This window comes from Chenopodium album, chromosome 3 (genome assembly GCF_948465745.1).
Source record: "Chenopodium album chromosome 3, dcCheAlbu1.1, whole genome shotgun sequence".
NCBI classification, from domain to species: Eukaryota; Viridiplantae; Streptophyta; class Magnoliopsida; order Caryophyllales; family Amaranthaceae; genus Chenopodium; species Chenopodium album.
The window spans coordinates 67,622,915-67,644,751 of NC_137836.1; the positions used below are offsets into that span (position 1 = coordinate 67,622,915).

The window sequence follows — 21,837 nt, forward strand, 5'->3', positions numbered from 1 at the left end:
TTTTTTGATTATGGATCGACTAGCAGAAATTCAATGCGTAATCTCAGCATTCAATGTGTATTCCTGAATAATCTCATTTTTCAATTATTCAACTATTTCATTTTACCAAGTTCAATGTTAGCCCGATTAGTCAACATTTATATGTTTCGATGCAACAACAAGATGCTATTTGTAACAAGTAGTTTTGTTGGTTGGTTAATTGGTCACATTTTATTCATGAAATGGGTTGGATTGGTATTAGTCTGGATACAGCAAAATAATTCTATTAGATCTAATAAGTACCTTGTGTCAGAATTGAGAAATTCTATGGCTCGAATCTTTAGTATTCTCTTCTTTATTACCTGTGTCTACTATTTAGGCAGAATGCCGTCACCTATTTTTACTAAGAAACTGAACGAAACTCCAGAAACGAAAGAAAGTGAGGAAGAAACAGATGTAGAAATAGAAAAAACTTCCGAAACGAAGGAGACTAAACAGGAAGAAGAGGGATTCACCGAAGAAGATCCTTCTCCTTCCCTTTTTTCGGAAGAAAAGAAGGATCCGGACAAAATCAAAATGGATGAAATGGGAAAGATCCGAGTGAATGGAAAGGACAAAACAAAGGATGAATTTCACTTGCACTTAAAAGAAGCATGCTATAAAAATAGCCCAACTTCTTATTCTGGGAATCAAGATATTTCGAAGTTCGAAATACTTAAAGAAGAAAATAAAAACCTATTCTGGTTTCAAAAACCCCTTCTTTTTCTTCTTTTCGACTATAAACGTTGGAATCGTCCAACGCGATATATAAAAAGCAATCGGTTTGAAAATGCGGTAAGAAATGAAATGTCACAATATTTTTTTTATACATGTCAAAATGATGGAAAACAAAGAATTTCTTTTACATATCCACCTAGTTTATCCATTTTCTGGGAAATGATAAAAAGAAAGATTTCTTTGGCTACAACAGAAAAATTCTTATATGATGATGAACTATACAATTATTGGATTTATACGAACGAACAAAAAAAAAACAGCTTAAGCAATGAATTTGCTAATAGAATTACAGTTCTAGACAAAGGACTTTTTTATATAGATGTACTCGATAAAAAAACTAGATTATGCAATGATAAAACTAAAAATAAAATTGAATATTTGCAAAAAAACCACGATCCTTTATTAAATGGGTCCTGTCGGGGTATAATAAAAAAAAGGCTTTCATCCATTATAACGAAAACGACAGTAAAAAATTTAATAGATGCAATTTTTATAAATAAAATTCATAGTATTCTACGTAATGATTCTAATTATCAAGAATTTAAACATAAAAAAGATCAAAACTCAATATCATCAAAAATTAGACATTTCGTTAGTCAATTTGACGGGGAAGCCACGTTCAATCAGAAGAGAGTGTCTTTACTTTCATAACACGAACAAATTGTTTCCGAAGATCCAGAAAGATTTTTTAAATTTTTAGTTGATACAATCATAGCAGATTCCTTTCCCCAAACAATTCCAAAAGAATCGATTGGAATAAAAGAAATAAGTAAAGAAGTTCCTCGTTGGTCATACCAATTAGTCGACGATTTAGAACCAGAGGATAGACCAGATGAAAAAGACGTGTCGATGCCAATCGATGATCAAATTCGCTCAAGAAATTGGAAAAGTGTAGTTATTTATACCGATAAGCAAGAGAATACCGACAATCCTGCCCCAAATACCACGGATATATCTGAGCAAGCAGGTGAAGTTTCTTTGATACGTTATTCACAACAATCTGATTTTCGTCGAGAAATAATCGTAGGTTCCATGCGTGTTCAAAGACGTAAAATAGTTATTTGGGAATTGTTTCAACCAAATATACATTCCCCGCTTTTTTTAGACAGAATAGATAAATCCTCTTTTTTTCGGCTACTTTTTCCGGATTAATTAAAGGGATTTTTAAAAATTGGATGGGAAAAAACCCAGAATTGGGGATTTCTGATTATAAAAACAAAGAATTGAAAGAGGAAAAGAAAACTAAAAAATACAATAAAAACGACGAAAAAAGCCAAGAAAACATACGAATAGAAATAGCCGAAGCCTGGGATACTATTCCATTTGCTCAAATAATAAGAGGTTTGATGCTAATAACTCAGTCAATTCTTAGAAAATATATTCTATTGCCTTTATTGATAATAGCAAAAAATTTCAGCCGTCTGTTATTATTCCAACGACCCGAGTGGTCGGATGATTTCAAAGAGTGGAATAGCGAAATGCATGTTAAATGCACCTATAACGGCGTTCAATTATCAGAAACTGAATTTCCTAAAAACTGGTTAACAGATGGTATTCAGATAAAGATATTATTTCCTTTCTGTCTAAAACCTTGGCACAGATCTATAATACAACCGTCTGATCAAGATCGAATAAAAAAAAGCGAACAAAAACGAAATCGAATAGATGAGTTTTGTTTTTTAACAGTTGTGGGCCTGGAAACTGACCTTCCTTTTGGTCCTCCTCGAAAGCGACGCTCTTTTTTTCAACCTATTTTTAAACAACTCGACAAAAAAATTCGAAAACTTCTAAAAGGGTGCTTTCAAATTCGAAAAAGACTCAAAGAAAAAATTCTTTTTTTTTTTAAGTTCGAAAATGAAACAAACAATTGGATTGTTGAAATATTTCTGTTTTTAAAAAAAATAACAAAAAAAATGTCAAACGTAAATCCAATTCGACTATTTGAATTGAGAGAAGAATCGAGTAAAAGAAAAAATGAAAAAGATTCATTAATCAAAAATCATATGATTAATGAATCATCCATTCAAACTGGATTCCTAAATTGGACAAATCCTTCAGCGACAGAACAAAAAATGAAAGATCTGACTAGTAGAACAAGAATAATAAAAAATCAAATAGAAAAAATAGCAAAAGACAATAAAAAAACTAAAAGTGAGTCCTACCAAAACACCTTATGGTACGAAAAAATGGGAATCGTCAAAAAATATGGGTCATATATTAAAAAGAAGAAATGTTCGATTAATCCGTAAATTCAATTATATTTTGAAATTTTTTAGGGAAAAGATATACGTAGATATATTTTTATATATCATTAATATTTCCAGAATTAATACACAACTTTTTCTTGAATCAACAAAAAATGTAATTGAAAAATCCATTTCCAATAATGCAAAAAATCATGAAAAGATTAATAATAAAAAAATTCAGTTTATTTGGACTATAAACAAAAGATTTTTCCATTTTGTTAGTACTAATAATAATATTAGTAATAAGAATTCGAAGATTCCTTCGGATTTTTCTGTGTTGTCACAAGCTTATGTATTTTACAAATTATCCCAAGCCAAAATTTGGAACTTATATGGATTAAAATCGATCCTTCAGTATCAGGGAATATCTTTATTTCTTAAAAATGAAATAAAAGATTTTTTTGGAACCCAAGGAATAGCTCATCCTGAGCTAAAGACTGGAAAACTTCCGAATTCTGGGCTGAACCAATGGAAAAACTGGCTAAAATTGAAAAATAATTATCAATACGATTTATCTCAGATAAAATGGTTGCAATTAGTGCCACAAAAATGGCGAACTAGAGTAACTGAACACTGTGAGGTTGAAAATAATAATTTCAAAAAAAGCAAAACGAATTCATATCAAAAAGAACAATTAATTAATTACACAAATAATTCGGAAAACCGTTTATTGTTATTGCAAGATCAAAAATCTAATTTTAAAAAGAATTATAGATATGATGTTTTATCATATAATTTTTTTTATTATGAAGATAAGAATGATTCATATAGATATAGTTATGGAATACCATTCCAGGGAAATAAAAACCAAGAATTTTCTTATACTTCTAATTACAACAAAACTAAAGACAAATTTATTGACATGGCGTGGAATATCCCGATCACTAATTATTTTTTTTTAGGAAGAAAAAATATTTTGGATATAGAAAAAACTATAGATAGAAAATATTTGGATTTGAAAATTCTCCATTTTTGTCTTAGAACAAAAGTCGACGTTGAGACCTGGGTCAATATCAGTACTAGCATGAATGAAAAAATGAAAACTGAATCTAAGAACTATCAAATTGTTGATAAAATTGATAAGAAAAGTCTTTTTTATCGCACAATTTATCAAGAAATCAACCAACCTGATAAAAAAAAAATTTTTTTGATTGGATGGGAATGAATGAAGAAATACTGAGCTGTCCCATATCAAATTTGGAATTTTGGTTTTTCTCCGAATTTGTCTTATTTTATAATGCATATAAAATGAAACCGTGGGTTATACCAATTAACCTGCTTTTTTCAAATTATAATGTAAGTGAAAAGGTTAGTGAAGATAAAAGCATCAATAGACATAAAAAAATCAATTCTTTTATACCATCAAATGAAAAAATATATTTTGAATTAGAGAATCAGAATGAAGATGAAAAGGAACTCCTAAGTCAAGAAAATCTTGGATCCGATGTTCACGAAAACTATGAATCTGTTTTCTCAAATGCACAAACAGATATTGAAGAAGATTATATAGGATCAGATATGAAAAAGCCGAGAAAGAAAAAGCAACCCACGAGCGGTACAAAAGTAGAAATTGATTTATTCCTGAAAAGATATTTGCTTTTTCAGTTGAAATGGGCAGATTCTTTAAATCAAAAGCTGATCAATAATATCAAAGTATATTGTCTTGTGCTTCGATTGATAAATCCAATAGAAATTCTTTTATCCTCGATCGAAAGAAAAGAACTGAGTATGGATATAATGCTGGGTCGGAACGATTTAACTCCTTCAAATTTGCTAAAAAACGGGGTATTGATTATTGAACTGATTCGTCTGGCTATAAAAGGCGATGGGCAATTTCTTCTGTATCAAACCATAGGGATTTCATTAGTTCATAAGAGTAAACACTACAATAATCAAAACAATAATCAAAAACGATACAGTGAGAATGGTGATAAAAAATTTTTAGGTAAAAGAGACAAAAATAATTTTGATTTGTTTCCTCCCGAAAATCTTTTATCGCCTAGGCGTCGTAGAGAGTTAAGAATTCGAATTTGTTTGAATTCAAGGAACAATAATGGTGTGAATATAAACCCAATAGGGAATCGAATAAAAAACTGTAGTCAATTTTTTGATGAAAACAAGGATCTTGATCGAAATAAAAATAGACTTAACAAATTAAAATTCTTTCTTTGGCCCAATTATCGATTAGAGGATTTAGCTTGTATGAATCGTTATTGGTTTGATACTACTAACAGAAGTCGTTTTAGTATGTTAAGAATACATATGTATCCGCAATTTTAAATTGATTTATGATACATTTGATTTCCTATTATTTGGTAGATAAATAGATACATAACCACGCTATTGTACATTCAATTCCGATACATGATACTAATTCGATGACGTATCCACTATATCCGAAATGAATCAACATAATAAACCTTATAAAGTTTCTTTGATAAAATAAATCAATTAAGATATTGTATATACCAGATTAAAATAGCTGGTATTATTATTACTGATCGGTAAAATTCAATATTTGCTAAAAAAGGTAAGGAAGGTTAAGAATTTATGAAAAAAAATTCATTCATATCCGTTATTTCGGAGGAAAAAAAATAAGAAAACAGAGGGTCTGTTGAATTTCAAGTAGTCTGTTTTACCAATAAGATACGAAGACTTACTTCCCATTTGCAATTGCACAAAAAAGACTATTCATCTCAGCGAGGGCTACGAAAAATTCTGGGAAAACGTCAACGACTGCTGGCTTATTTGTCAAAGAAAAATGGAATACGTTATAAAGAATTAATAAGTCAATTGAACATTCGAGAACTAAAAACACGTTAATGTGAAGAGTTGTTTTGAATTATAATTATTTGATTTATTAGATCTTGAATTTTGATGAATACCTTGTTGTTTTCAGCAATTCATGCAAAAATGAATTTGTGAAAGAATGAATCGGAGAAAAACCTATGACTGTACCAACTACCAGAAAAGACTTCATGATAGTCAATATGGGCCCTCACCATCCATCAATGCATGGTGTTCTCCGACTCATCGTTACTTTTGACGGTGAAGATGTTATTGACTGTGAACCAATAGTAGGTTATTTACACAGAGGTATGGAAAAAATTGCAGAAAACCGAACAATTATACAATATCTGCCTTATGTAACACGTTGGGATTATTTAGCTACTATGTTTACAGAAGCAATAACTGTAAATGGACCAGAACAATTGGGAAATATTCAAGTACCTAAAAGAGCTAGCTATATTCGAGTGATTATGTTGGAGTTAAGTCGAATAGCTTCTCATTTATTATGGCTCGGCCCTTTTATGGCGGATATCGAGGCGCAAACCCCCTTCTTCTATATTTTCAGAGAAAGGGAATTAATATATGATTTATTCGAAGCTGCCACCGGTATGAGAATGATGCATAATTATTTTCGTATTGGAGGGGTAGCTGCCGATCTACCTTATGGATGGATAGAGAAATGTTTAGATTTTTGTGATTATTTTTTAATAGGGCTTGCTGAATACCAAAAGCTTATTACGCGAAATCCCATTTTTTTAGAACGAGTTGAGAATGTGGGCATTATTGGTGGCGAAGAAGCAAAAAATTGGGGTTTATCGGGCCCTATGCTACGAGCTTCCGGAATACAATGGGACCTTCGTAAAGTTGATCATTATGAATGTTATGACGAATTTGATTGGGAAGTTCAATGGCAAAAAGAAGGAGATTCATTAGCTCGTTATTTAATACGAATCGGTGAAATGTCCGAATCCGTAAAAATTATTCAACAAGCTCTAGAAGCAATTCCAGGAGGTCCCTATGAGAATTTAGAAATCCGACGCTTTAATAGAATAAAATATCCTGAATGGAATGATTTTGAATATCGATTCATTAGTAAAAAGCCATCTCCTGCTTTTGAATTGTCGAAACAAGAACTTTATGTAAGAGTCGAAGCACCATAAGGTGAATTAGGGATATTTTTGATAGGAGATCAGAGTATTTTTCCTTGGAGATGGAAAATTCGCCCTCCGGGTTTTATCAATTTGCAAATTCTTCCTCAGTTAGTTAAAAAAATGAAATTGGCTGATATTATGACGATATTAGGTAGCATAGATATCATTATGGGAGAGGTTGATCGTTGAAATGATAATTGATACAACAACAAAAGTACAAGCTATCAATTCTTTTTCCAGATTGGAATCCTTAAAAGCGGTTTATGAGACTACATGGATGCTTTTCCCTATTTTGATTCTTGTATTGGGAATTACAATAGGTGTACTAGTAATTGTGTGGTTAGAAAGAGAAATATCCGCAGGGATACAACAACGTATTGGACCTGAATATGCTGGTCCTTTGGGAATTCTTCAAGCTCTAGCGGACGGAATAAAACTACTTTTAAAAGAAAACCTTCTTCCATCTAGAGGGGATGCACTTTTATTTAGTATCGGACCCTCTATAGCAGTCATATCAATTCTACTAAGTTATTCAGTAATTCCTTTTGGGTCTCGCCTTGTTCTAGCCGATCTCAGTATTGGTGTTTTTTTATGGATCGCTATTTCAAGCATTGCTCCCATTGGACTTCTTATGTCAGGATATGGATCAAATAATAAGTATTCCTTTTTAGGTGGTTTACGGGTTGTTGCCCAATCAATTAGTTATGAAATACCATTAACTCTATGTGTATTATCAATATCGCTACGTGTGATTCGTTAAAACATAGGTCTTCACCCTTCCCCGTTTATTTTTAGGTTTCTAAGAAGAAAAATGTATTGAATAGGATCTTTTTTTTTCTTCACGGGGCGGGTTGATTAAAGTAAATCAGATAGTTAGATGAGTGAAAGAAAACAGCTTCGAAATTTGCAGTAAAAAATAGAATCTCATTGCCTATGTACAAGGGTTAAAAACATAAACAGTCAAGGTTATTTCCCCCAATATTGGTTAATTAGTCATCATTACTTGAAGCGGGTTGAAAAGAACGATTCTAGGAAGTTTTTACTATCTTTTTTTTATGTATTACCATACATGACTTACCATAGAAATTGACCAAAAAGTGGATGATTAGGAACACCAAAGTACACAAAGGATTTGTAATAGAGATTATGTAAGTTATCTGAAGAAAGATTTTTACATAAAAGAAATACTAATTGAGGCTTTAAATTTGTAGAAATGATCAAGCAGTACTCCCACAAATTTCGATCCAGAGTATGCTCCTATCCACCGATTAAATGAATGACTATCAGGAACGAAGTAATCTTTTACTTTTCCCGCTGAATAAAAGAAATAAGAGGGGCGAAAAAAAAAGGGGGATAATAGTAATAAAATCCAAAAAAAATCTTTTTCCAATATCGATATTCACGGAAATTCCATTTTGATCATAGCATAAATCATGAATGAATGTTTCCTTTTTTCGGAATATAATAAAAAAATAAGAATACGGCGAAATTTTTATTGATAATTGATATTACTAAAATTAGTAAAAAGCGTTTTTTATTCAAGAATTAAGTTATTACTCAATAAAAAGGAAATTCTTCAAAATTTAAGTAAAGGATGAGATCAATTCCGAAGCAATTTTTTATAGTATAGCAGACAGAATTTTATTGGTCTAATTCAGGATTTTTCGATTTATTTTCATTTTCGTTATCCTACAAGCATATCAAGATTAAAGAATATCGAATTAGTCCTTAGATTTATTTATGGCTCTTGAGGAGCCGTATGAGGTGAAAATCTCATGTACGGTTCTGGAATAGCGATGACAAGGGTGATCTTATCTTCGACTATAATTATCTAACAGTTCAAGTACAGTTGATATAGTCGAGGCACAGTCAAAATATGGTTTTTGGGGATGGAATTTGTGGCGACAACCCATAGGGTTTATTGTTTTTATAATTTCTTCTCTAGCAGAATGCGAGAGATTGCCTTTTGATTTACCAGAAGCCGAAGAAGAATTAGTAGCGGGTTATCAAACCGAATATTCCGGTATTAAATTTGGTTTATTTTATGTTGCGTCTTATTTAAATCTCCTAATCTCTTCATTATTTGTAACCGTTCTTTACTTGGGCGGTTGGAATCTCCCTATTCCATCCATATTCATCTCTGAGTTTTTTAAAATAGATGGAGTCTTTGGAACGACAATTTGTATTTTCATTACATTAGCTAAAACTTTTTTGTTCTTGTTCATTTCTATCGCAACAAGATGGACTTTACCTAGACTGAGAATGGACCAATTATTAAATCTTGGATGGAAATTTCTTTTACCTATTTCTTTAGGTAATCTATTATTAACAACTTCTTCCCAACTCTTTTCATTATAAATTCTAAAAACAAAGAATATTTACTATAATCTAATTTACGACTTGTCAGAAACAAGAGAAAGAAACAAAATCTTATTTTTTTATTGATATTTACTCTATGTTCCCTATGGTAACTGGGTTCATCAATTATGGTCAACAAACAATACGGGCAGCAAGGTACATCGGTCAAAGTTTTATGATTACCCTATCCCACGCTAACCGTTTACCTGTAACTATTCAATATCCTTATGAGAAATTGATCACATCGGAGCGTTTTCGTGGTCGAATTCACTTTGAATTTGATAAATGCATTGCTTGTGAAGTGTGTGTGCGTGCATGTCCTATAGATTTGCCTGTTGTTGATTGGAAATTGCAAATGGATATTCGAAAAAAACAATTGCTTAATTACAGCATTGATTTCGGAATTTGTATATTTTGTGGTAATTGTGTTGAGTATTGCCCAACAAATTGTTTATCAATGACTGAAGAATATGAGCTTTCTACTTATGATCGTCACGAATTAAATTATAATCAAATTGCTCTAGGTCGTTTACCAATATCAATAATCGACGATTACACAATTCGAACAATTTTGAATTCGCCAGAGCAAGCCCGTGATTGAAGAGCAATTTCCACTTATTAAATTAAAGCTATTTTTTATTCTTGTTCAATAACTAGAAATTCTGATTATTCTTATTTATTGGTGAAAATCGCAACTTTAGTAGTATTTAAAATTGATTTACTCCAATGATTTTAAAGAGTAACTACCTTTTCCGCTAAAAAAGAATGTGAAAGGCCCAACAACTTTACTTTATTCACATCAAGTCATACACGTTAGGATTTACCAATTAGGAGCGCATAAACTTCTTTTTCCTGTTCACATCAATAAGATCATGAAACATTCCGATTTTTTTATCTCTTATTTTATATATAATGGATTTACCTGGACCAATACATGATTTTCTTTTAATTTTTTTGGGGTTGGGTCTTATATTAGGGGGGCTAGGAGTGGTATTATTTACCAATCCCATTTTTTCGGCCTTTTCATTGGGATTGGTTCTTGTGTGTATATCTTTATTCTATATTCTAGCAAACTCCCATTTTGTAGCTTCTGCACAACTCCTTATTTATGTAGGAGCTATAAATGTATTAATCATATTTTCTGTAATGTTCATGAATGGCCCAGAATATGACAAAAAGTTTCATCTGTGGACTGTTGGGGACGGGGTTACTTCATTGGTTTGTATAAGTCTTTTTGTTTCATTAATTATTACTATTATAAATACGTCCTGGTATGGTATTATTTGGACTACAAAATCAAACCAGATTCTAGAACAAGATTTGATAAATGCTAGTCAACAAATTGGAATTCATTTATCAACCGATTTTTTTCTTCCATTTGAACTCATTTCCATAATTCTGTTAGTTGCTTTAATAGGTGCAATTGCCGTGGCTCGTCAATAATAATATTTCTTTTTTAAAACGAGTAATCCAAATAAAAAGTCTATTTTTTGCATTTTCATTCATGAATTGCTTTCGAAACTTTTAGTTCAAAAAATTTTTTATTAGCCTAGTTTTTGTTCTTAATTCTAACTTAACTTGCTATCTTCTAGTCAATCAAAGTAGTTTAATTGTTGTTCATATTGAAATGAATCATGATTCATAAGGGGTTGGTCAATGATACTCGAGCATGTACTTGTTTTGAGTGCTTTTTTATTTTCTATCGGGATTTATGGATTAGTCACGAGCCGCAATTTGGTTCGAGCTCTTATGTGTCTTGAACTTATATTGAATGCAGTTAATCTAAATTTTGTAACATTTTCTGATTTTTTTGATAATCGCCAATTAAAAGGAAGCATTTTCTCAATTTTTGTTATAGCCATTGCAGCCGCTGAAGCAGCTATTGGACCGGCTATTGTTTCTTCAATTTATCGTAACAGAAAATCAACTCGTATCAATCAATCGAATTTATTAAATAAATAGTATTTTTTTTTTTTATTAGGATTTTCACAAATTATATTTTAGAAATTAAAATTTGAATATTCAGTAATTCAAATTATATTACTAGATCTTGCACCTTAAGATATACTTTCATAAAGTGTAATAAATCAAAGTATTTTGGATCTCTTTTCCATTTCCTATCCAGAAATAGGTTTATTCCAAAAATTCTGGGAAATTATTGATTCGTCTAGTATTTGAATATGTATTTCATTTATTTTACTAGAACTAGATCGAAAATTAATCAAGTGAAAAAAAATTCTAGACCCAATGTCACATTCAGTTAAAATTTATGATACATGTATAGGGTGTACTCAATGTGTCCGAGCTTGTCCCACGGATGTATTAGAAATGATACCTTGGGATGGATGTAAAGCGAAACAAATAGCTTCCGCTCCAAGAACAGAAGATTGTGTCGGTTGTAAGAGATGTGAATCTGCTTGTCCAACGGATTTTTTAAGCGTTCGAGTTTATCTATGGCATGAAACCACTCGCAGTATGGGTCTAGGTTATTGATATAGTTCAGAAAATTCCATTTGAATCCAAATAGAATAAATGGATTTTTTTTACCGACAAAAATCCGTACCAAAAACGAAATTTATTTCTTTTGGGGTACGGGTTTTTTGTCCAAGTATATCTTGTCTTTACCACGAATTATTTTCCCTGGTTAACAACAATTGTAATTTTGCCCATATTTGCAGGTTCTTTAATTTTCGTATTTCCTCAGAGAGGGAATAAGATTATAAGGTGGTATACTATATGCATTTCGGTTTTAGAGCTCCTTCTAATAACTTATGCATTTTGTTATCATTTCCAACCGGATGATCCCTTAATCCAATTGGCCGAAGATTATAAATGGATGAACTTTTTTGATTTCCATTGGCGATTAGGAATCGATGGACTTTCGATAGGACTTGTTTTACTAACAGGATTCATTACGACTTTAGCTACTCTAGCCGCTTGGCCAGTTACTCGAGATTCTCGATTATTCCATTTCTTGATGTTAGCAATGTACAGTGGTCAAATAGGATTATTTTCGTCCCGAGATCTTTTACTTTTTTTCATAATGTGGGAATTAGAATTAATTCCTGTTTATCTACTTTTATCCATGTGGGGGGGAAAGAAACGTCTTTACTCCGCTACTAAATTTATTTTGTATACTGCAGGGGGTTCTATTTTTCTATTAATGGGAGTTCTGGGTGTTGGTTTATATGGTTCCAATGAACCAACATTAAATTTCGAAATATTAGTTAATCAATCGTATCCTATGTCATTAGAAATAATATTCTATATTGGATTTTTTATTGCGTTTGCTGTCAAATTACCGATTATACCTTTACATACATGGTTACCCGATACCCACGGAGAAGCACATTATAGTACTTGTATGCTGCTAGCCGGAATCTTATTAAAAATGGGAGCGTATGGGTTGGTTTGGATCAATATGGAATTATTACCTCACGCTCATTCTATATTTTCTCCTTCGTTGATGATAATAGGCACAATACAAATAATCTATGCAGCTTCAACATCTCCTGGGCAACGTAATTTAAAAAAACGAATAGCCTATTCTTCCGTATCTCACATGGGTTTCATAATTATAGGAATTAGTTCTATAACCGATACCGGCCTTAATGGGGCCATTTTACAAATAATTTCGCATGGATTTATTGGTGCTGCGCTTTTTTTCTTAGCGGGAACTAGTTACGATCGAATACGCCTTGTTTTTCTCGATGAAATGGGTGGAATAGCGATTCCAATGCCAAAAATATTCACACTCTTCAGTAGCTTTTCAATGGCATCTCTTGCATTACCTGGCATGAGTGGTTTCATTGCGGAATTAATAGTATTTTTTGGACTAATTACCAGCCAAAAATATCTTTTAATACCAAAAATACTAATTACTTTTGGAATGGCAATTGGAATCATATTAACTCCTATTTATTCATTATCTATGTCACGTCAAATGTTCTATGGATATAAATTATTTAACATTTCCAACTCTTTTTTTTTTTATTCGGGGCCGCGAGAGTTGTTTGTTTCGACTGCTATCTTTTTACCAGTAATAGGTATTGGTATTTACCCGGATTTCGTTCTCTCACTATCAGTTGAAAAAGTAGAAGCTATTTTATCCAATTATTTTTATAGATAGATTTCCTTTCATTTAATGAAATGCAAAAAGCAGTCTTCTTTACATAAGACGAAGCAAGACAAAATTGGAATTCGAATCAGGCATTTTTGATGTTTGTGAGAACCATTTAAATCATGATTTAAATGGTTCTCACCTATTTCTAAGAGACTTGCTTATGGCTTGTACTATAATCTGTATTCATAAGGTCCTTTCTTCCATTTAATTAAGCGTTAATGTAAATGAGCCATAACTATGTAGCCCTATTCCTAATAGATTAACCCCAAAATAGCATATCCAAATTATAAGAAAGCCTATAAAAGCCACAATTGCAGAATTTGCACCTCGAAAATTTTTATTTGTTCGAATATGTAAATAAATTGCAAATATGGTCCAAGTAATAAATGCCCAAGTTTCCTTTGGGTCCCAATTCCAATACGATCCCCATGCCTCATTGGCCCATACTGCTCCTGAAAGAATACCTATGGTTAAAAAGATAAATCCTAGACTAATAACACGATAACTCCAACGATCCAGTTGTTCAATCAATTGGGACCTGTAATAATTTCGAACCGAGGAGGGCGAAACATTTTGTACAATATTGCCTTTTTCATTTATGTATTGAACCTCACTGAAGAAAAATGACTCATTTAATAAAAGGTTTCGTTTATCAAAAACCCTTATAATATCTTTTTGAAATAGAATGATTAGAAGTGTTACAGATAATAATGATCCGAATAAAAGAGCTGCATAACCCAATACCATCATACTTACATGCATCATCAACCACTGGGATTGGAGAGCGGGTACTAATATTCCGGATTGATGCATTTGAGTTAAGAGACCCGATGTAGCGAATCCTTGGGTAAAAATAGCACTTGGTGCGGTTATTGTACTTAAAGAGTTTTTCTCTTTTTTTAAAAAAAGGGGAATCATATAAATAAGGTAGAAACTCCAAGAAAGGAATATTAATGATTCATATAGATCACTTAATGGCAAATGCTTCCAATAAACCCAACGAGTAACTAATAATCCTGTTATAGACAAAAAAGTAACTATCATGCCTTTTTCTAATGAATTATATAGTCCTACTATTTCATTGACGAATAAAGTTATCAAATGGAGTATAATTACTGCGGAAACCATCGAAAAGGAAATATGAGTAAAAATCTGCTCTAAAGTCGATAATATCATATAGAATATATAAAAAAAAAAATCCTTCAATTACAAATTATGAAACGGAAATTAAAAAAAATTATTTCATTTTCATTATTTATTTTAGGTTATAGGACTTTTGAAATTTTGTGAGAATTTGTAAGATGGCATGCCGCCACTCGGACTCGAACCGAGATGCTCTCGCACTGCTTCCTAAGAGCAGCGTGTCTACCGATTTCACCATAGCGGCTTGTTTGAAATCATAATAACCCGTTTTTAGTCAATCGTCGAGATTAATTCAATCCAACATTTTTTTCGAACCAGTTCGGTTTGCAAATTATTTTTTATTCACGAATTGAAATGGTTCATATTCATAGTAATAAGTATATATTACTTAAGGTTTTTTGTTATTTTTCGTGAATTTTTTTAGCGGATTTCAAAAATAACAAATACATAGACCCTTTCAATACATAAAAAATCGAATATTTTAGCTCTCAATTTCAACACGAGATCGAGGGACTTTCTTTTCTGTAAATGGATAGTTTTTTATCCAAAAAAAGAAATTAATCGGTAAAATTTTTCTTCTTAAGTATTGAACCGAATATTTCATATAAAAAAGTTTTGATCCCTATGGAAACGTAGTAAAAAAAATTTGCGTCTAAAAAAACGAAAGGATTTTTTGATTGATTTAAACCGGACTATAATAAAGCAATTTCGAGAAATAATGCTTCTGTAACTTAAAGTTTAACCGTTGTTGTTTTTGATTTGCCCTTTTTTATAAAATCTACTAATTCTATAAGTCGAGAAAACTTTTCATTTTTTTTTTGACAAAAAAAACAGGTTGATGGGGAAAAAAATCCCCATCTTTTATCTTTGAAGTAATAAACTAAAATAAAAAAGGAAGTTGATGAAATCTTCGATATATAATATATAGATTATATATCGAGAATTTTTCAACAAAAAACATAAAGTACTATGTTAGTGTTGTCATAAGATTTCTTATTCTCCATATCATAAGAAAAAGTTACAAAATTTTCTAGTTCAAACAAAAGTAATTTATAAATACAAACCTCCCTAAATCCTTTATTTTCGATTTTTTGATTCTAAACGAAAAATGGAATTATTTCGAATTTGTTATACCATTTTTTTTAGTCAGGTCGATTTCGCTTATTCCAAGGTTTGATTACTTATTTTTCGTACAAAAAAACTTTTCGAATTCCCGGTAGAAAGAGATTTTGCTAACGAAAAGGCTCTTAATGCCGCCCAATACCCCCCTTTTTTCCAAATATTTTTACGAATACGCTTTTTGTAAATCGAAGTACGTTTTTTTGGAACTGCCATTTAAAATTGAAAAAATTCATTATTCAGTGTTATAGTTGGATGTGAAAGACATCTATTGTTCAAATGAATCCGTATTTTCTATTAATTATCTATGTATTTAGATTCTAGGTGATATTTTTTTTTATAAAAAAAATTGAAAAGGATAACTATAAATAGAAACTAGAAATAAATTTTCTATATTTCGATAGAAATAATCGAAAATATTCGATTAGGAGAAACTAAAAATTCTCCTGCCTAGAATGTCCATAAAAAAATTCGTATGAAATCGAGTAAGATTAATTAAAATTTCATAATGAATACTAATTTCGAGTTATATCCCTGTTTATTTTTGATGTGTTGGATTCAATTTCGATGTACGTGATAAATCACATTCAAAATTTGATGCACCCCTAATCTTAATTGAAAAACTTTTATTTATTTCTTTGCAAAGTGAAATGATCCCAATAAATGAATTTGTTTAAAAGATCTATAATTTGAGGCATTTTTTTATTCTATGTTATAGAAACTAAAAAGTAAAGTAACAGATATACTAAAAAAGAATATCGAAAAAAAGAAATAATTACTAAAATAGACTTTTTTCTACAGTTTTGGTTGGAATGAAAGACAATTAAACCATTTTGCAAAAAATGAGGTAATAATTCGAAATAAACTACAGAATCACTTTATTATTTTAATTAATAATAAAGTGATTTTTTTCATTATTGACTTTAGTAGATATTTAGTCGATTTTCTGATTCATAGTCTTTTTTAGTCGAATTTGGATGTTTTAAGTTTTAAATATATATTTGAAATAACTGAAATGGAAATAAAAGGGAAATTTCTTTTAGTTTCCTACTTCATAGGCTTCAAAAAGTTCTGTTTATTGACTGACTTCTTTCAAAAGAGACAAGAGCCAGTGAATGGTAAACAAAATAATTTAAATTAATTAAATAGAAAAATTTTCTATTCGAGTATATTATGGAACATATATACCAATATGCATGGATTATACCTTTTCTTCCACTTCTAGTTCCTTTGTTAATAGGATCTGGACTTTTCTTTTTTCCGATGGCAACAAAAAATCTTCGACGTATATGGGCTTTTTCGAGTATTTTGTTATTAAGTATAGTTATGCTTTTTTCCATGAAGCTGGCTATTCAACAAATAAATAATAATTCTATTATCAATATTTATGGTCTTGGACGATTAATAATGATTTTTCTTTAGAATTTGGCTACTTAATAGATCCACTTACTTTTATTATGTCAATGTTAATAACTACTGTTGCAATTCTGGTTCTTTTTTATAGTGATAATTATATGTCTCATGATCAAGGATATTTGAGATTTTTTGCGTATATGAGTTTTTTCAATACTTCTATGCTGGGATTAGTTACTAGTTCGAATTTAATACAAATTTATATTTTTTGGGAATTAGTTGGAATGTGCTCGTATCTAATAATAGGTTTTTGGTTCACACGCCCTATTGCCGCAAATGCTTGTCAAAAAGCGTTTGTGACTAATCGTGTAGGAGATTTTGGCTTATTATTAGGAATTTTAGGTTTTTATTGGATAACAGGCAGTTTCGAGTTTCGAGATTTGTTTGAAATATTCAAAAATTTAATTAATAATAATGAGGTGAATTCCTTATTTTGTATTTTATGTGCTTTCTTGTTATTTGCTGGTGCAGTTGCTAAATCGGCCCAATTTCCCCTTCATGTATGGTTACCTGATGCTATGGAGGGGCCTACTCCTATTTCAGCTCTCATCCATGCTGCTACCATGGTCGCCGCGGGAATTTTTTTAGTTGCTCGACTGCTGCCTCTTTTCCTAATTCTACCTTCCATAATGTATGGAATTTCTTTTATAGGTATAATAACAGTACTACTAGGGGGAACCTTAGCTCTTGCTCAAAAAGACATTAAGATAAGTTTAGCTTATTCTACAATGTCTCAGTTGGGTTATATGATGTTAGCTCTAGGTATGGGTTCTTATCGAGCTGCTTTATTTCATTTGATTACTCATGCTTATTCAAAAGCATTATTGTTTTTAGGATCTGGATCTCTTATTCATTCAATGGAAACTGTTGTTGGATATTCTCCGAATAAAAGTCAGAATATGGTTCTTATGGGGGGTTTAACAAAACATGTACCAATTACAAAAACCTCTTTTTTAATAGGTACACTTTCGCTTTGTGGTATTCCACCTCTTGCTTGTTTTTGTTCCAAAGACGAAATTCTTAATGATAGTTGGATGTATTCACCAATTTTTGCAATAATAGCTTATTTCACAGCTGGATTAACCGCTTTTTATATGTTTAGAATCTATTTACTTACGTTTGAAGGACATTTAACCGCTTTTTTAAAAAATTACAGTGGAAAAAAAACCAGTTCTTTTTATTCAATATCTTTATGGGGTCAAGAAGGATTGAAAAGCATTAATCAAAAATTTCTTTTATTAACCTTATTAACAATGAATAAGAAGGAAAGGGTTTCTTTTTTTTCGAAAAAACTATACCAAAATAAAATTAATGGAAATTTAAGAAAAATGCGTCGATCTTTTATTACTATTATTGATTTTGACAATAAGAATATTTCTATCTATCCTCATGAATCCGATAATACTATGTTATTTCCTCTTATTTTTTTGAGTCTGTTTACTTTCTTCATTGGAATCATAGGAATTCCATTCAATCAAGAAGGAATTGCTTTGGATATATTAACTAAATGGTTAACCTCATCTATGAATCTTTTAGATTCAAATTCCAAAAATTCTGTTGACTGGTATGAATTTTTGATAAATGCAACTTTTTCCGTTAGTATAGCTTTTTTTGGAATATTTATAGCCTTTTTGTTTTATAAACCCGCTTATTCATCATTAAAAAATTTTGACTTAATTAATTTATTTGATAAAAGAGGGCAAAAAAGAATTTTGGGGGACAAAATGATAAATATCATATATAATTGGTCCGCTAACCGTGGTTATATCGATGCTTTTTACGCAAAATTTTTAATTAAGGGTGTAAGAGGTTTGGCTGAACTAGTGCATTTTTTGATAGACGAATAATTGATGGAATTCCGAATGGTTTTGGTGTTACAAGCTTTTTTGTAGGCGAGAGTATCAAATATGTAGGGGGCGGGCGAATCTCATCTTATCTTTTTTGGTATTTTTTTTATGTATCAATTTTATTTCTTTTTTTTGCAAATATTCAATTTTATTTTTAGTTTTATCATTGCATAATCTAGTTTTTTTATCGAGTACATCTATATAAAAAAGTCCTTTGTCTAGAACTGTAATTCTATTAGCAAATTCATTGCTTAAGCTGTTTTTTTTTTGTTCGTTCGTATAAATCCAATAATTGTATAGTTCATCATCATATAAGAATTTTTCTGTTGTAGCCAAAGAAATCTTTCTTTTTATCATTTCCCAGAAAATGGATAAACTAGGTGGATATGTAAAAGAAATTCTTTGTTTTCCATCATTTTGACATGTATAAAAAAAATATTGTGACATTTCATTTCTTACCGCATTTTCAAACCGATTGCTTTTTATATATCGCGTTGGACGATTCCAACGTTTATAGTCGAAAAGAAGAAAAAGAAGGGGTTTTTGAAACCAGAATAGGTTTTTATTTTCTTCTTTAAGTATTTCGAACTTCGAAATATCTTGATTCCCAGAATAAGAAGTTGGGCTATTTTTATAGCATGCTTCTTTTAAGTGCAAGTGAAATTCATCCTTTGTTTTGTCCTTTCCATTCACTCGGATCTTTCCCATTTCATCCATTTTGATTTTGTCCGGATCCTTCTTTTCTTCCGAAAAAAGGGAAGGAGAAGGATCTTCTTCGGTGAATCCCTCTTCTTCCTGTTTAGTCTCCTTCGTTTCGGAAGTTTTTTCTATTTCTACATCTGTTTCTTCCTCACTTTCTTTCGTTTCTGGAGTTTCGTTCAGTTTCTTAGTAAAAATAGGTGACGGCATTCTGCCTAAATAGTAGACACAGGTAATAAAGAAGAGAATACTAAAGATTCGAGCCATAGAATTTCTCAATTCTGACACAAGGTACTTATTAGATCTAATAGAATTATTTTGCTGTATCCAGACTAATACCAATCCAACCCATTTCATGAATAAAATGTGACCAATTAACCAACCAACAAAACTACTTGTTACAAATAGCATCTTGTTGTTGCATCGAAACATATAAATGTTGACTAATCGGGCTAACATTGAACTTGGTAAAATGAAATAGTTGAATAATTGAAAAATGAGATTATTCAGGAATACACATTGAATGCTGAGATTACGCATTGAATTTCTGCTAGTCGATCCATAATCAAAAAAGTGTTTGTGATTGTTCCAGAAGAAATGAAACAAAAGATAGGGTAGAGCTAGGACAGTTATTGTATGAGGTCTACCCAATGCTAGATGCAGGGGCGTATAATAGATCGATATGAACATCATGAGCTGTCCCATAATAAAACCAGTTGTTGCTGATACCTTCTTCTCGATTCCTTCTTCTCCTTCTTCCATAACCTGAGTTCGGAGAAGGAAGAGATAAGAGGGCCCTATGGAGAATGTGGTCAGAAATCCATAATAGAGTCCGACCACAACGACCGAATTGATTATCTTCATGCATAAGGATACTAGATTACCTAGTAGAAAAGATTGAAAAATCATCACAAACCTCCCTTTTTCTTTTGTATTGCAATTTCTGGATTATTATATGATGATTTTTTAACTTTCCATATATAGGAAAGAGATAGACTAGAACCCACATCTCTTATGTTGATGACACCAAAGGGATATTAAATGAATGGAATTGGGATATGGATGGAATATAATGAAATAGAGCCACTTTGAGGTTCCCTATTAAATGAGGCATGGAAGGGAGCCACTACGAAGAAGTTCCGGGAGTTACGAAAGAAGCTTCGAGCTCATATTGGTCATGGTTTGAGAACGGGAATTGAACTCTATCAGATCGAGTCTCCCGTTGTTCCTCAGTAGCTCAGTGGTAGAGCGGTCGGCTGTTAACTGATTGGTCGTAGGTTCGAATCCTACTTGGGGAGATTGGATTCATTCTTCATTCTTTAATTCAGAATGAGGGGGCTCGCTTTGACCGTTAAGAGTAGGTAAGTGAGTGACCCCTTCCCTGTTTTTTTTCTATCTCGTCGTATCACATTCTCATTCTGTTCTGCGCTATTTGAAAATCTCCGTCAATACCTCGGTGTAGGTGCGGGATAATCTTTTGTTCGGGGCTATTTACAACTAGCCAACTAAGAATTCTCGGATGTACTAGCAGTGCATCAAAGTTGCAGTCATTGATTCTCCCGAGAGGCTACAATTACCGCGAGCAAACATAAAACATATTAATGACATGACGAGGAACGCATTTTTGCTATGCTACTAATACTTGTACTTGCTCTGCTATTCTGCCCAAGCCTGGCGGAGGAAGGGGTTCGGGGCATAAAACAAAAAAATATATTTTTTGATTTCTGTAATTAAAAATATTATTTTTCTACCTGTAATAAAATTGGAGAACCGCAAAAAGGTGCTTTTGGATCCCTTTTCAATTCATCTAGACTAATCATGGTCTCTCCAACTATCAATGGCATTGGATTTCTCCCTGGTTCAATTTGTTCTAGTACAGTGGTTATAATTGATTGACCCTCGTTATTTTTACCACTACTAAGACAATATTGATTAAGCATGCAGAATAAGAACGCCCTTCTTCTATATATGTGAAAAGATTTAGAAAGAGATTTATCAAAATAGTAGCGTGTGAATTCTTTCAAGTTCACTATATTGCCATCTACTATTTTTGATAAATCCCTTTCCTTCAAATTAAAGAAGCGTTCAAAATCCTTATAGTAATATGCATCTACTCTAGGGATTACTACCAGGTCTATTGCAGGGAAGCCTAAGATAGCACCAAATTCCTCTGGCAAAGGGCTAATTTCATC

At 31.5% G+C, this 21,837-nt stretch overlaps 1 non-coding gene across 1 annotated transcript; it reads left to right on the top strand.

Annotated features, from left to right (window-relative positions):
• The first annotated feature begins 20,871 nt into the window (after positions 1-20,871).
• Positions 20,872-20,943, top strand: TRNAN-GUU (transfer RNA asparagine (anticodon GUU)). Its single transcript has one exon. It is a non-coding gene; the product is annotated as a tRNA-Asn (tRNA).
• Positions 20,944-21,837: the final 894 nt, after the last annotated feature.